This window comes from Hemicordylus capensis, chromosome 5, assembly GCF_027244095.1.
Source record: "Hemicordylus capensis ecotype Gifberg chromosome 5, rHemCap1.1.pri, whole genome shotgun sequence".
In the NCBI taxonomy this organism is placed as follows: domain Eukaryota; kingdom Metazoa; phylum Chordata; class Lepidosauria; order Squamata; family Cordylidae; genus Hemicordylus; species Hemicordylus capensis.
In genome coordinates this window covers 249,361,907-249,375,192 of record NC_069661.1, presented here as the reverse complement: position 1 = coordinate 249,375,192, position 13,286 = coordinate 249,361,907, and positions in this window count along the sequence as shown.

Below are 13,286 nucleotides of genomic sequence, written 5' to 3'. Positions count from 1 at the left end.
AGGTGGAGGAGGCAGCAAGAGCTCCTTCCCTGAGCCCACCTGCTGCTCAGATGACAGGTTGGGCTGTTTTGGGCCCATTTAGGGGCTCTCTACGCATGGACGTTCGTGTGAAATGGGCCAAAAGTGGCCCGACCTGCCATTTGAACAGCAGGCAGGCTCAGGGAAGGAGCTCTTGCCTCTGCCTCCCCTGCCTCAGTCTCCACTCAAGTCTCCCCTCAGTCTCCCTTCAGTCTCCCTTCAGTCTCCTCTCAACCCACCTGTCCCCCCTTCCCCGCTGTGTACCGTCCATCCCCGCCACACAGTGGCAGTTGAAAAAAAGTAGAAAGATGTATCTTGCCCCCAACCCCCACCCCAAACCATCAAGTGGGGTGGGGGCTCTGAAACCCTTCAGGTTCGGGCTCCAAAATTACCTCGGTACACCCCTGCCTGCGTGTGTGCGTGGTTCTCTCACTGGGCATGCCTCATTTGAAGGCAGGTGGGAGTCAGTGAGGTGAAATGGTTAGAGTGTAGACTAGGCCCAGGAGGGGTGCAGATCCCCCCTAACCATTTTAGGAGTTCTCTCCTCGTTGTACTGAACTCCTCCTATCAAACCTAATAACCCATATCTCCCATTTTTCTTCCCCAAAAGTGACTTTCCTTTCACCCACTCAAAAGTTTAAGTGAGGAGTTGCTCCTCAGGTTTCTCCTCTATCTCCCCGCCTGAGGTCTAGAAAGACCCGGATTGAAAATGGTGGTCAGCCATAATACTCGCTGGGGGATCTTGGGCCAGAAGTCTTCCTGTCTCCGCCTCACAGAGTTATTATGAATGGTGGGTGGGTCATATGTCACTCTGAGCTCCTTGGAGGAAGGTTGGCATAAAACTGTAATAAAATGAATCAATAATTCTTCTGCTCAGGAAGGAAGTGAGTGATGTACTCTCACCCACTGCAGAGCCGGGGCAGATTTATCTCTCCCCAGTGGAGGCTGATCAGAAGAGCAAAGCAGTAAATCATTGAGAAACATGATGGACAGCTTCCTTTGACAGCAGGATCACAAGAGCATTCAGTTATTTCCATTTCTTGCAATAGTTCTCCAGCAGAATTCCAAACACACAGTTTGGGAAATGCCAGTCTAGAATCTTGTGGCCTCCTCGGCCTATCTTGGGGCAGGTCATATTGGTACAGCAGAGAGTCATAGGAACATAGGAAGTTGCCTTTTACCGAGTCAGACCATTGGTCCATCTAGCTCAGTATTGTCTACACAAACTGTAGGGGGTGTGCACAGAACTGTTCTGGGCAGTTCAGTTTGAATCCAAACTGAATTCAAACTGAAACACTGGTCTGCAAACTGGTTCATGGGGATCCCTACCAACTAAAAGGATGGGTGGGGGGTGGGAGTGAGTGGGAGGGCACCTTACCCACGGCAGCAGTGACTCCACAGAGGTGGAGGATAGGAAGCACAGGAAACAGAGAGTAGGAATAAATGGACAGTTTTCACAATGGAGGTAGGTAGGAAGTGGGGTTCCCCAGGGATTGGTACTGGGACCAGTGCTCTTTAAATTGTTCATAAATGATCTAGAAGTTGGGGTGACCAGCAAAGTGGCCAAATTTGCAGATGACACTAAACTCTTTAGGGTAGTGAAATCCAAAACGGATTGTGAGGAACTCCAAAAAGATCTCTCCAAACTGGGGGAGTGGGCGACAAAATGGCAAATGCGGTTCAATGTTGGCAAGTGTAAAGTGATGCACATTGGGACAAAAAAAAAAACCACCCCAACTTCAAGTATACGCTGATGGCATCTGAGCTGTCAGTCACTGACCAGGAGAGAGATCTTGGGGTCGTGGTGGACAGCTTGTTGAAAGTGTCGACTCAATGTGCAGCAGCTATGAAAAAGGCTAATTCCATGCTAGGAATCATTAGGAGGGGGATTGAAAATAAAAATGTTAATATTATCATGCCCTTATACAAAATGATGGTGCGGCCACATCTGAAGTACTGTATACAGCTTGGGTCAACTTAACTTAAGAAGGATATTGTAGAACTGGAAAAGGTGCAGAAGAGGGCAACCAAGATTATCAATGGCCTGGAGCACCTTCCTTATATGAGATAGATAGATAGATACTTTATTTACGGCCAATGGCCAAAAGCTACAGCATTTGGGGCTCTTTAGTTTAGAAAAGAGGCGACTAAGGGGAGACATGATCAAAATGTATAAAATTATACATGGAGTGGAGAGGGTGGACAGAGAGAAACCTTTCTCCCTCTCTCACAACACTAGAACCAGAGTTCACCCCATGAAACTGAAGGTCGGGAAATTTAGGACCGACAAGAGAAAGTACTTTTTCACACAGCGCATAATTAATCTATGGAATTCTCTGCTGTGGGATGTGGTGATGGCCACTAGCTTGGATGGCTTTAAAAGGGGCTTAGACATATTCATGAAGGACAGATCTATCAATGGCTACTAGTCTGGTGGTTGTGGGCTATCTCCAGCCTCAGAGGCTTTCTTTCTTTCTTTCTTTCTTTCTTTCTTTCTTTCTTTCTTTCTTTCTTTCTTTCTTTCGTTAGATTTATATGTCACCCTACTCCCATAGGACTCAGGGCGGCTTACAAGCCAATGTACACAACAACACAATTTCATAAAAACATATATCTTACATAGCCTCATAAACCACAACCCCATACAATACTCATTCCACATGACAAGATTACAAGATCACTCTACGACCAGCTATCTTAGCAACCGAACACCCGGCACAACATTTCAGTCTTACATGCCTTACAAAAGGCCAACAGATCATGGAGAGCTCTGATATTATCCGGGAGACAGTTCCATAGAGTATTGATGCCTCTCAATACCAGTTGCAGGGGAGCAATATAGCAGGAGAGAGGGCATGCCCTCAACTCATGCCTGTGGGCTCCCCAGAGGCATCTGGTGGGCCACTGTGCAAAACAGGATGCTGGACTAGATGGGCCTTGGGCCTGAACCAGCAGGGCTGCTCTTCCTATGTTCTAGTGGAGGCCGGAACAAGGCCTCTTCTGGCCTGGGCTGATGGGGGAGAAGTGCTGGCAGGGCATAGAGCAGCTCATTGCCACCCCACCACCACTGAAGAGCCGCTGCTGCCAACTTAGTAGAGATGCCTTCCCAGCTTCCCACCCACCCGCCCTTTCTACCCCCTTTTAGTTGGTAGGAATCCCTCTTTGTTTGTAAAGGGGAATCCTCACTGGATTCCCCTTTACAATCATCCCGAACCGGTCGGACTGGGTTGAACTGGTTCAATCCCAACTGAGCCTGGTTCAGTTTGATCTTGGACCAGCCCCCCTTTTGGGGGGATGGCCCAATTTGAGCTCGAACTGGTCAAACCAGGCCAGTTCAAATCGAACAGGGTTTGATTCAAACAGGTTCTGCACACCCCTAACAGACTGGCAGCAGCTTCTCCAAGGTTGCAGGAAGGAGTCTCTCTCAGACCTATCTTGGAGATCCCAGTGTCGAAGGGACTTGGAATCTTGTGTATGCAGATGCTCTTCCAAGAGCAGCCCCATCCCCTAAGGGGAATATCTCACAGTGCTCACATGCAGTCTCCCATTCAAATGCAAACCAGGGAGGACCATGCTTAGCAAAGGGGACAATTCATGCTTGCCACCACAAGACCAGCTCAGGGAGTGTCATCACTCTCTGAGTCACAAATAACCTTTGCAGGATTGCACCTGCTAGTAATTCTACTTTCCCCCCAGTAAATCAAGGACCACTTTATCATTATAGCAAACCTCCAAAAAACAAAAAATTAAGAAGTCAGTATTACATTTAGAATCATGCTCTTCTCTCATGGTGACCGACAGGCCCTCTCATTGCTACCAACACTTATTGAAAACAATCTAGCATGTTTTTTTAAAAAAATCAATATTTAAAAAATCTATTTTCCAAACTACAGTTTGAATGATCAAAGAGAAAACAATTTCTGGATTGGCAGCTTTTGCAACACAAAGGAGCAGAAAATTGATTGTAAACACACACACATACACACACACACACGCACCGCATTGGATGCTCCATGCACTGTTAGAAAAATTTCATAATATAGATACACATCAGCTGAAAGTAGAACTTTGAAATATTATCAAAAGAGCAATCAGATGTAGGGGTTTCATTCATAAAAGTGCCACATGCACAAAGGTGATTTTATGAAGATGAATGGCTTCTGGTGGCATTGGAGTACATATCTTCCAACATTTCACAGATGGAAATGAGGGCATGCTTGTACCATCTGACGTCTCACAGTTCACACTGCCTGACTACCTTTTCCCACTGTCTCCCTCTCACCCTCTTTTAAGTTGCTGAGGTCTTGAGAAAAACACCTAAATTTGGGGAGAGGCTGCAGCTCAGTGGTGGAGTTTGATTGATTGATTGACTGACTAAGTGCCGTCCAGTCGGTGTTGACTCTTAGCGACCACAGAGATAGATTCTCTCCAGGATGATCTGTCTTCAGCTTGGCCTTTAAGGTCTCTCAGTGGTGCATTCATTGCTGTCATGATCAAGTCCATCCACCTGGCTGCTGGTCGTCCTCTTCTTCTCCTTGCTTCAACTTTTCCCAGCATTATGGACTTCTCAAGGGAGCTGGGTCTTCGCATCATGTGTCCCAGGCATGGATAGTTTGAGCGTGATCACTTGTGCCTTGAGTAAAAACTTGTTAATTGAGCCAAGAGGCTCAGTGATGCCTCATTCACTTACTCCCCTGCCCCAGAACAACCTTCAGTGCAACCAGGTGGGCAAGAGACTCATTAATTGCCTTTTTTTACATTAATTACCTCCTTTGCATCTACAAGTATTTAATTTAGAACAAAATCCTCAATCCCCTAATAATGTTTGTTGCCAATAACTGTAATAAATGAAATGAATTTTAGACAACCCCCTTAAAATAGAGGTTAAATACAGGTTATAGCTGTACGTACCCAAAATGACGGTGGCTCTGAATTTAAGACGACCCCCTGATTTCTAACACCAAATAAATAAGTGTGGGGTGGGGGACTAGTCTTGGATTCAGGTAAATGCAGTAGTTGTTCTAGAGCAGGGATTATCAACATTGGGTCTCCAGATGTTATTGGACTTCAACTCCCATAATCCCCAACCAAAGGCCACTGGGGCTAGGGATTATGGGAGTTGAAGTCCAATAACATCTGGGGACCCAACACTGAGATTCCCTGTTCTAGAGTAACTCCAGCTCATATCTCCACTTTCTCCACACAAAAATTTGATAAACCTCCATCTTGTCCGCCGCTCCTTTGTTCCTTTCTTGTAAAGCAAAAGGCCTCAAGCATTGCAGCCTTTCTTCACAGGGAAGGCACTCCAGTGATTCCCCCTAATTATATTGCTTGCTTTCTTCTGCAGTCTTTCTAGCTCTGGAATAGCCTTTTTTGAGTTGCCGCAAGGAAGAACCATTCCCTATCCCTACTACCTGAATTGGCAATGCACTTTCCAAATATCTGGGCACGAATGATACAGAAGTTTTCATTCTCAGGGTTCGCCCTCTCTGAAGGGAGGATATTCCCGGAGCATTGCCTTCCTTTTCTCTTCAAATGCTTGTTTCATCGGAAGAGGCCGAAAGCCAGGTTAGGTGGCTTTGTTCTGACTGAGTGAATGGCAATTTCCCCCCCATTGTTACTTGGAAATCATTAAAATATTGAAATGTCTATAAAAGCAATAAAATGATCACAGAGGTATGTGGTGATATTTAATTTTCCCACAAGTTAAATATCACTGATAATTAACTGTTAGAAGTTTATTTTGAAATGACATTTCACTGGAATATCAGACCTTTACAACATAATTAAAGGGTTTCTCTTTGTAATGGTGTACAATTCCTGGTATTAACGCTTAAAAAAAAATCTGCCTGCTTATAAGAAGATGTGGGAGGGGAGAGTTTTCCTACCATTCCGTTTTGTCATAGGAACATAGGAAGCTGCCATATACTGAGTCAGACTATTGTTCAGTCTAGCTCAGTATTGTCTACCCAGACTGGCAGCAGCTTTTCCAAGGTTGTTGGCAGGAATCTCTCCCAGCCCTATCTCTCCCAGCCCCTGGTGGCGCAGTGGTAAAACTGCCACCCTGTAACCAGAAGGTTACAAGTTCGATCCTGACCAGGGGCTCAAGGTTGACTCAGCCTTCCATCCTTCCGAGGTTGGTAAAAGGAGTACCCAGAATGTTGGGGGCAATATGCTACATCATTGTAAACCGCTTAGAGAGCTCCGGCTATAGAGCGGTATATAAATGTAAGTGCTATTGCTATTGCTATCTTGGAAAAGCCAGGAAGGGAACTTGGAACCTAGATGCTCTTTCCAGAGCGGCTCCATCCCCTGAGGGGAATATCTTCCAGTGCTCACACATCAAGTCTCCCATTCATATGCTACCAGGGTAGACCCTGCTTAGCTAAGGGGACAAGTCATGCTTGCTACCACAAGACCAGCTCTCCTCTCCTTGTCAATTTCCTGCTGTCACTTGTTGCAGATTTGAAAAATAATGAACACAATATCAGTTTCTTATATATTAGCTATTTTGTACTCTGGCACGAAAGTGCTTTTAGCAAGCCGTTCATTTAAGCAAGCTAACAATAAAATTAATAGGGTTGTAAGCTGAATCAGTTAAATTGGTACATTAATCAAGTAAGGTTTCCATTGATTCATTAGAGGGCAGATTTTAATTGGTGGGGCTGAGAGTTAAACACATGTCCTGGTTTTCAGAGTCTATTTTGGTTCCAGCATGCCTCTGTTCAGACATTATATTGCATGTATGAACAGGCATCTGTTCACATGCCATATTTCTATGTGAATGGCCACACATGCATCCACTTTAAATGTGAACCAGGGTTCAGGTGCCCTCAAATGCAAGGTACAGAGAGCAATTCTAATGCAACAGTGCACTGACTGTAATGTGTGAATAATTGTATGTGCTCGCACATATTGTACATGCATTGAGCATAATGTATAATCCTATTCAGACATTATGTTGTACATGCATACAGAGGTGTGTATGCATGTTTTTGTGTGAACAACTGTGCATGCATTCATTTTAAAAGTAAACCTGGGTACTGTCCCCCTCAAATTCAGAGGACAGATAGGAAGTGTAGTTCTATATATGTGTTGAAAGTAACATGTGAATAACTGTATTGTGTATACAGATTTGTACATGTGTACACTGGCTGACATACTGGGCAAAGTTCTGTGCTCATTGTAACATAACATGCACACAGTTGTGCAAATGTGTCCTTGCAGAAATGGAGTTGAGTGATAGCATGGCCATTATTGTCAATGCCCATGCTATTGCACAACTCCATTGTGCAATTTTCTGTTTTTGCGCAAGACCACACATATGCAACTGCATGCACATTATTTTACAGTATGCAGGCAACTCTGCACTATATGTCACCCACGGCACACAGATTGTATGTGCATTGAACAGAATAATGTAAATAGGGCTTTTGAATAGGGTGTATGGTTCTATGGGTCTGTTTGGTTCTGAGGCACAGAAACCATGAATCAATAGAGAACAGTGGACTTGATTTGACTAGGACTTTTACCTTGTTCAATAATGAGTTCCAAAAATTAGATCAACTGTAAAACACTGGAAGGAACAGTTTAAGAGATGTAGATCTTGGGGATGAAAGGCAAAGGCAGTAGGAAGTTCAGTCTCGTTGTTTGTATACAAAATGGCCACTAGAGGGAGACAGAAAGCTACCTCTCTGAGTCCAGAAAACATATTATTGTACTGGTGTTGTGGAACTAATTTCTCCCCCTTCCTGCTTTTTTTTTAAAAAAAAAACAGCATAAAAGTACAGGAGAAAAACAAATCTTGAAAGTACTGCATTAAAAACCACACTAAATTCCTTGTATGTTTTATTAGAGTCTGTTTGTGTGGCTGCGGTGTGAGTTGCCTAGGCAACTGCTTACAGGTCAGTCCTTGATTGGTTGTGTTGTCAGCTTGATTGGAGCGCTTCATGCGGCGCGTCTGAAGAGTGGAACGCCAAAGCGAGTCAATGAGAGCTGGTCTGAAAGCTTTTTAATTTATCAAATAAAAAAGAACGACCTTGATGCCAGGTTTGGAGAAGGAGAGCATCACAGCCGGGTTGGGGGAAAGTGGGAGGGTTGCAGGGGAGTGAAAGCGATCGGAGGAAAGGAAGGTTATTAGAGAAACAGTTCAAACCATATCAAAGAAAAAGCCGTTCTTCGCTTTGGAAATGGAAAACAAAGTGTTGCTTTCAGGATCAATGCTGCAAATGACTAATTTGCATAAATTAACATCCGATGCGTACTATAGCAATGCATATTCTTACCCCAGGTGTGTTTGTTCCAAACTAGGGACGTGCAAATTCCTCCTAATATTTCACTAGTCTCGTCAAATTTTGTTTCGCTTCGCACAACATTCTGCAGTTGTTATGTTGGAAGAGGAACCTTTAGATTCTCTGGGAAATTTCCTTTAGCTGAATTTTCTGCAGTATCTCTGTTCTGAGCCCATCTTGCCCTGGAATTTCCTTTCATCCAAATACCTTTAAATACAAGAAAAATGCAAATATGCACCCCTGCTAACCCCCAAAATGCACCCCTGCTAACTTGACAAAGAGGCACCTTTTAACGTGATCATTCTCTATCTTTAGCAGGGGGAGAGTAACTGGCCCTATCCACCCCCAGCACAGTACTTCTAGTGACTGTTGCTCGTGTCTATCTTATGTTTCTTTTTAGATTGTGAGCCCTTTGGGGACAGCATTCCATCTTATTTATTTGTTATTTCTCTGTGTAAACCTCCCTGAGCCATTTTTGGAAGGACGGTATAGATATTGAATGAATGAATGAATGAAATTGAATGACAAGGTATTATGACGTGCCGGAACAGGGGTATATCCGACTGGTGCTCCCAAGAGACCAGCTCCAGAGCCTTCCCTTTTGTGCTCATTTTCTTCTACCAGCCCAGCAGACTGAGCTCGATGTCTGAAGGGCACCATATTGACTGTGGTGCCAGCTAAAGTGAGCCCTTAGGTGGCCCCAAGGACCAACCTCTGTCTTAGTGTGTCTTGTCTTGTCTAACTTGCCTTGAGTGTATGGGCACCGCCGAGGTGCTTGATCCCTGCCTTGCATCTTCAGCTCGCTCTGGTTTTGACTGTTTCCAGCAACCTGATCCTCAATTGCTGCCTAGAACTTGACTGTTTGGGACCACTCACTCACATCTCACATCTCTTGCCTGCTTGGACTGGCAGCCGGTTTCCCCCAGGTCCCTGGGTCTGATTGCTTGGAACCTGATCCTATGATAAAGCTTGCCAAGACCTGGCAGGGATATAGGAACATAGGAAGCTGCCATATACTGAGTCAGACCACTGTTCTATCTAGCTCAGTATTGTCTTCACAGACTGGCAGTGACTTCTCCAAGGTTGCAGGCAGGAATCTCTCTCAGCCCTATCTTGGAGATGCTGCCAGGGAGGGAACTTGGAGCCTTCTGCTCTTCCCAGAGCAGCTCATCATCCCCTGAGGGGAATCTCTTCCAGTGCTTACACATCAAGTCTCCCATTCATATGCAACCAGGGCAGACCCTGCTTAGCTATGGGGACAAGTCATGCTTGCTACCACAAGACCAGCTCTCCTCTCACATATCATAGCCAGCACTTCTTTGCTTACCAATAATTGGTCTTTTAAAAGTGGGACTTTTTCTACAAACATATTTGGAGGCTGTTCTCATGAGTAGCAAAGCCCATGCTTGACTGCCTATGAGAACCGCCAGTAGCTACAAGGCTTCCTCCGGCACCTCGGTAGCAGATCTGCCAAGGGAGTCTGCCGGTTAGCCGAGGTTAAAGATGCGAGCACGACCTTACCCCAGGCTAACTGCTTGTGTGTCGGCACTGGCTGCTCCCAGCCAGCACGGATAAAGGAGTGGGCTCCCAGCCATCCCTGGAAGGGAATCCCCACAATGCATCATGCACTTGCGCGGTGCAGTGTGGAATTTCCAGGGACCCGGATGCCACGTCATGGACCCCCACACTTCGGTGCTGCCTGGATCGTTTGGGAGCGCTTGGCCAGCAACCCCTGGAGGATCATCTGTGGGGAAAGTGATCTTCTGCAGCCTTCTCTGCTGCCTGACCTCAGTACTGCTCACTGGATTGTGGGACAGGTCTCATGTTTTAGCTCAGTGATCAGAAAGGGCGTATAAGAATGTAGGACGCTGTCTGATACCGAGTCAGACCCTTGGTCTATGGATGCAGAGGCGTGATAAATAATTGAAATCCAACTATCTGATGCTGCTTTATACCAAGTCATACCATTGGTCTTTCCAGCCCAGTATTGTCCACTCTGGACACAATGGCATCCCAGGATCTCAGGGTCTTTCCCATTCTCTGCTCCCAATCCTTTTCAATGAAAGATGCCAGAGATTGCATCTGGGACCTTCTACAAGCAAGGAATGTGCTTAGTCATCAAGCAATGGCCTCTGCCACATTTCCGTAGTTAAATTTCAAGAACTCTACCTGTGAATGGCTGTTGCATCTCCCCCTTGCCATTACACGTTGCCATAAAATTAGCAAGATTTCTCAGGTGGACTTTGCACATCCTTGTCCTGAGCCAACAACTTTCTCGTCTTAATATATGGCAATTGTATACTTCTTAACTTACCCTGCCACTGTCTCTTTCCAGCTGTTAAGTTACCATATGGTGAACAAAGAAGAAGTGATAATGAAACTCTTAAGTGATTGCATACTACTGTACATTTTTGCCACAGCTAGAAAGATTGTTTTGCATTAGGGAAGAGAGGGAATTTAAAAAAAAAAAAAAAAAAACAGCTATATAAATTCCAGTTAACTCAGAGTGAATACCTACTATTGAGGCCTGCCTTATCCAGAATAATGAAAGCGGCAGCCAATATTTCAGCTGATGAAATCCATTGCACAAAAGCCTCTCCAACCTCCCTCATTTACCTAAGCAGATTTTGGGATAATTTCTTTCTTTCTGATGTCCCCGTCCCTGATTCATGCAGTTAGCGTTGCCCATTTCTTGCTCTTGGACTTTTGTCCAATCTGTCTCTGTCGTGCATGGTCATTTAAGAGACACAGCCACATTAGGAGCACTGCATACAGTTCTGGTCACCATATCTCTAAAAGGATATTACGGAACTGGAAAAGGTGCAGAAGAGGGCAACCAAAATGATTAGGAACCCTTTCAAGGCAAGGCTACAACATCTGGGGCATATTAGCTTAGAAAAAAGGCAACTAAGGGGAGACATGTTCGAGGTCTATAAAATTATAACCCTAAACAGACCGATCAAAGCAGGGATTTGGCAAGAACACATCTCTCCCAGGCAGTCAAGTAAGTGCAAATGTCCCTTGAAAGAGATATATGATTGAAACGTGTTGGAATCCATTTTTCTTCAGCAGTGGCTCTTGCATCGTTTTGGTGGCTGTCTCAGCCGACATTGATCCGCTATTTCATTTAGCTTTGTTTGTAAAATTATGCAGGGTGTGGAGAGAGATTTTTTCCCTTTCTCCGGCTCTCAGATCACTAGAAGCAGGAGTCATCCTATGAAATTGATTGCCAGGAAACTTAGGACTGAGAAAAGGAAGAACTTTTTCAAACACCGTATAATTCATACATGGGATTCTTTGCCATGGGATGTACTGACATCCACCAGTTTGGATGCCTCTAAGTGGGGCTTAGACAAATTCATGAAGGCCGGGTCTATTAATGGGTACTTGTCTTGAAGGCTATAGGCTACCTCCAGGTTCAGAGGCAGGATACCTCTGAATACCAGATGCATGGAGCGGGAGACAGCAGGAGAGGGGGCATGCCTTCATCTCCTGCTTGTGGGCTTCCCAGAGGCATCTGGTAGACCACTGCAGGAAACAGGATGCTGGACTAGATAGGCTTTGATCCTGATCCAGCAGGGCCCTTCTTATGTTCTTATGTATTGCGTGTCTGTATCAGTCTTCCTCTCTCAAACTGCACATTACACTGGTTTTTAAATTCGGATTTTCAGATCTGATCTTATTAACTAATTTTAAAATGAGTTTTTAAGCTGCTTTGTATGGTATTTTGTATTTTCTTTTCACTTTTTTTGTCTGCTATGATTAATGTTTTGTTTGTTTTTATTGTATGTTTTAATCCTCAGTTGTGGGGATTAGCTATCTAATCTATCTATCTATCTATCTATTTGATTTCTATACCACCCTTCCAAAAATGGATCAGGGTGGTTTACACAGAGAAAAAATAAATCAATCAGATGGATCCCTGTCCTCAAAGGGCTCACAATCTAAAAAGAAATATAAGATAGACACCAGCAACAGTCACTGGAAGTACTGTGCTGGGGGTGGATAGGGCCAGTTACTCTCCTCCTGCTAAATAAAGAGAATCTCCGTGTTAAAAAGGTGCCTCTTTGCCAAATTAGCAGGGGTTGCCAAGTTAGCAATTACTACTGGGATTATTTTGGTCTTCTTCTGCCCCAGCCTTTCAATTTCAATTTGTAGATCTTTGTATTTTGTTATTTTTTTCTATTTCTTTTTCTTCTATTCTGCTATCACCTATTGCTATGGTATTATTGCTATGTCAATTATTTTGACTTTTTTCCCTGTTGTTATTATTATTATTATTATTATTATTATTTCACTGCCTCGCTCTAGTTAATGCCCTCCTTGCTCTTTCTTTCTCTTTCACTATCCCTCATGCCCTCCCTCTCCTTCACCTTGTCTTCTCATGATGACACATCCACATTTCTGTACCATCTTTTTCTATTCAACGAGTATCTAGAATCCAGTGCATGGTACCTAGAGGGAGCTGTTGCAATACGTTTCGTAAAACATGTTCGGTGATATTTTTTCGTCTTTTGCAGGGCACTTCATAAGATCTAGTTATTACTTTAAATGGAAAGAATCATATCCTCCTCAACGCATTGGGTAAGCACATATGAAAATTTGATCAAGTTGGAAATCTGTAATTCTGTAGAAGATGATAAAAGTTTGCAATATGATGTCCTTCCTTGGCTGAATACTGTGTCCTGTCATGAATACAAGAGGTCCAAAACAAACAAGAAGCATGGCCTTATAAAGCCAAGGAGCAAATCCCCAGTTGCCTCATCTTGTTGGACAGCTAAGGCTACAGTCATGTACCTGACAATAAACTAGCAGGATTTTCTAGGGACTTACTGGGATCCTAGAACTGGAAGGGACCCTGGTAGTCTTCTAACCCAACCCTCTGCCCAGTGCAGAAAACCCTGGCAGCATCTCTGAGTAAATGTTCATAGGATTACTCTGCAGACGTTTAATCCACACAATCAAAATAAATACTGA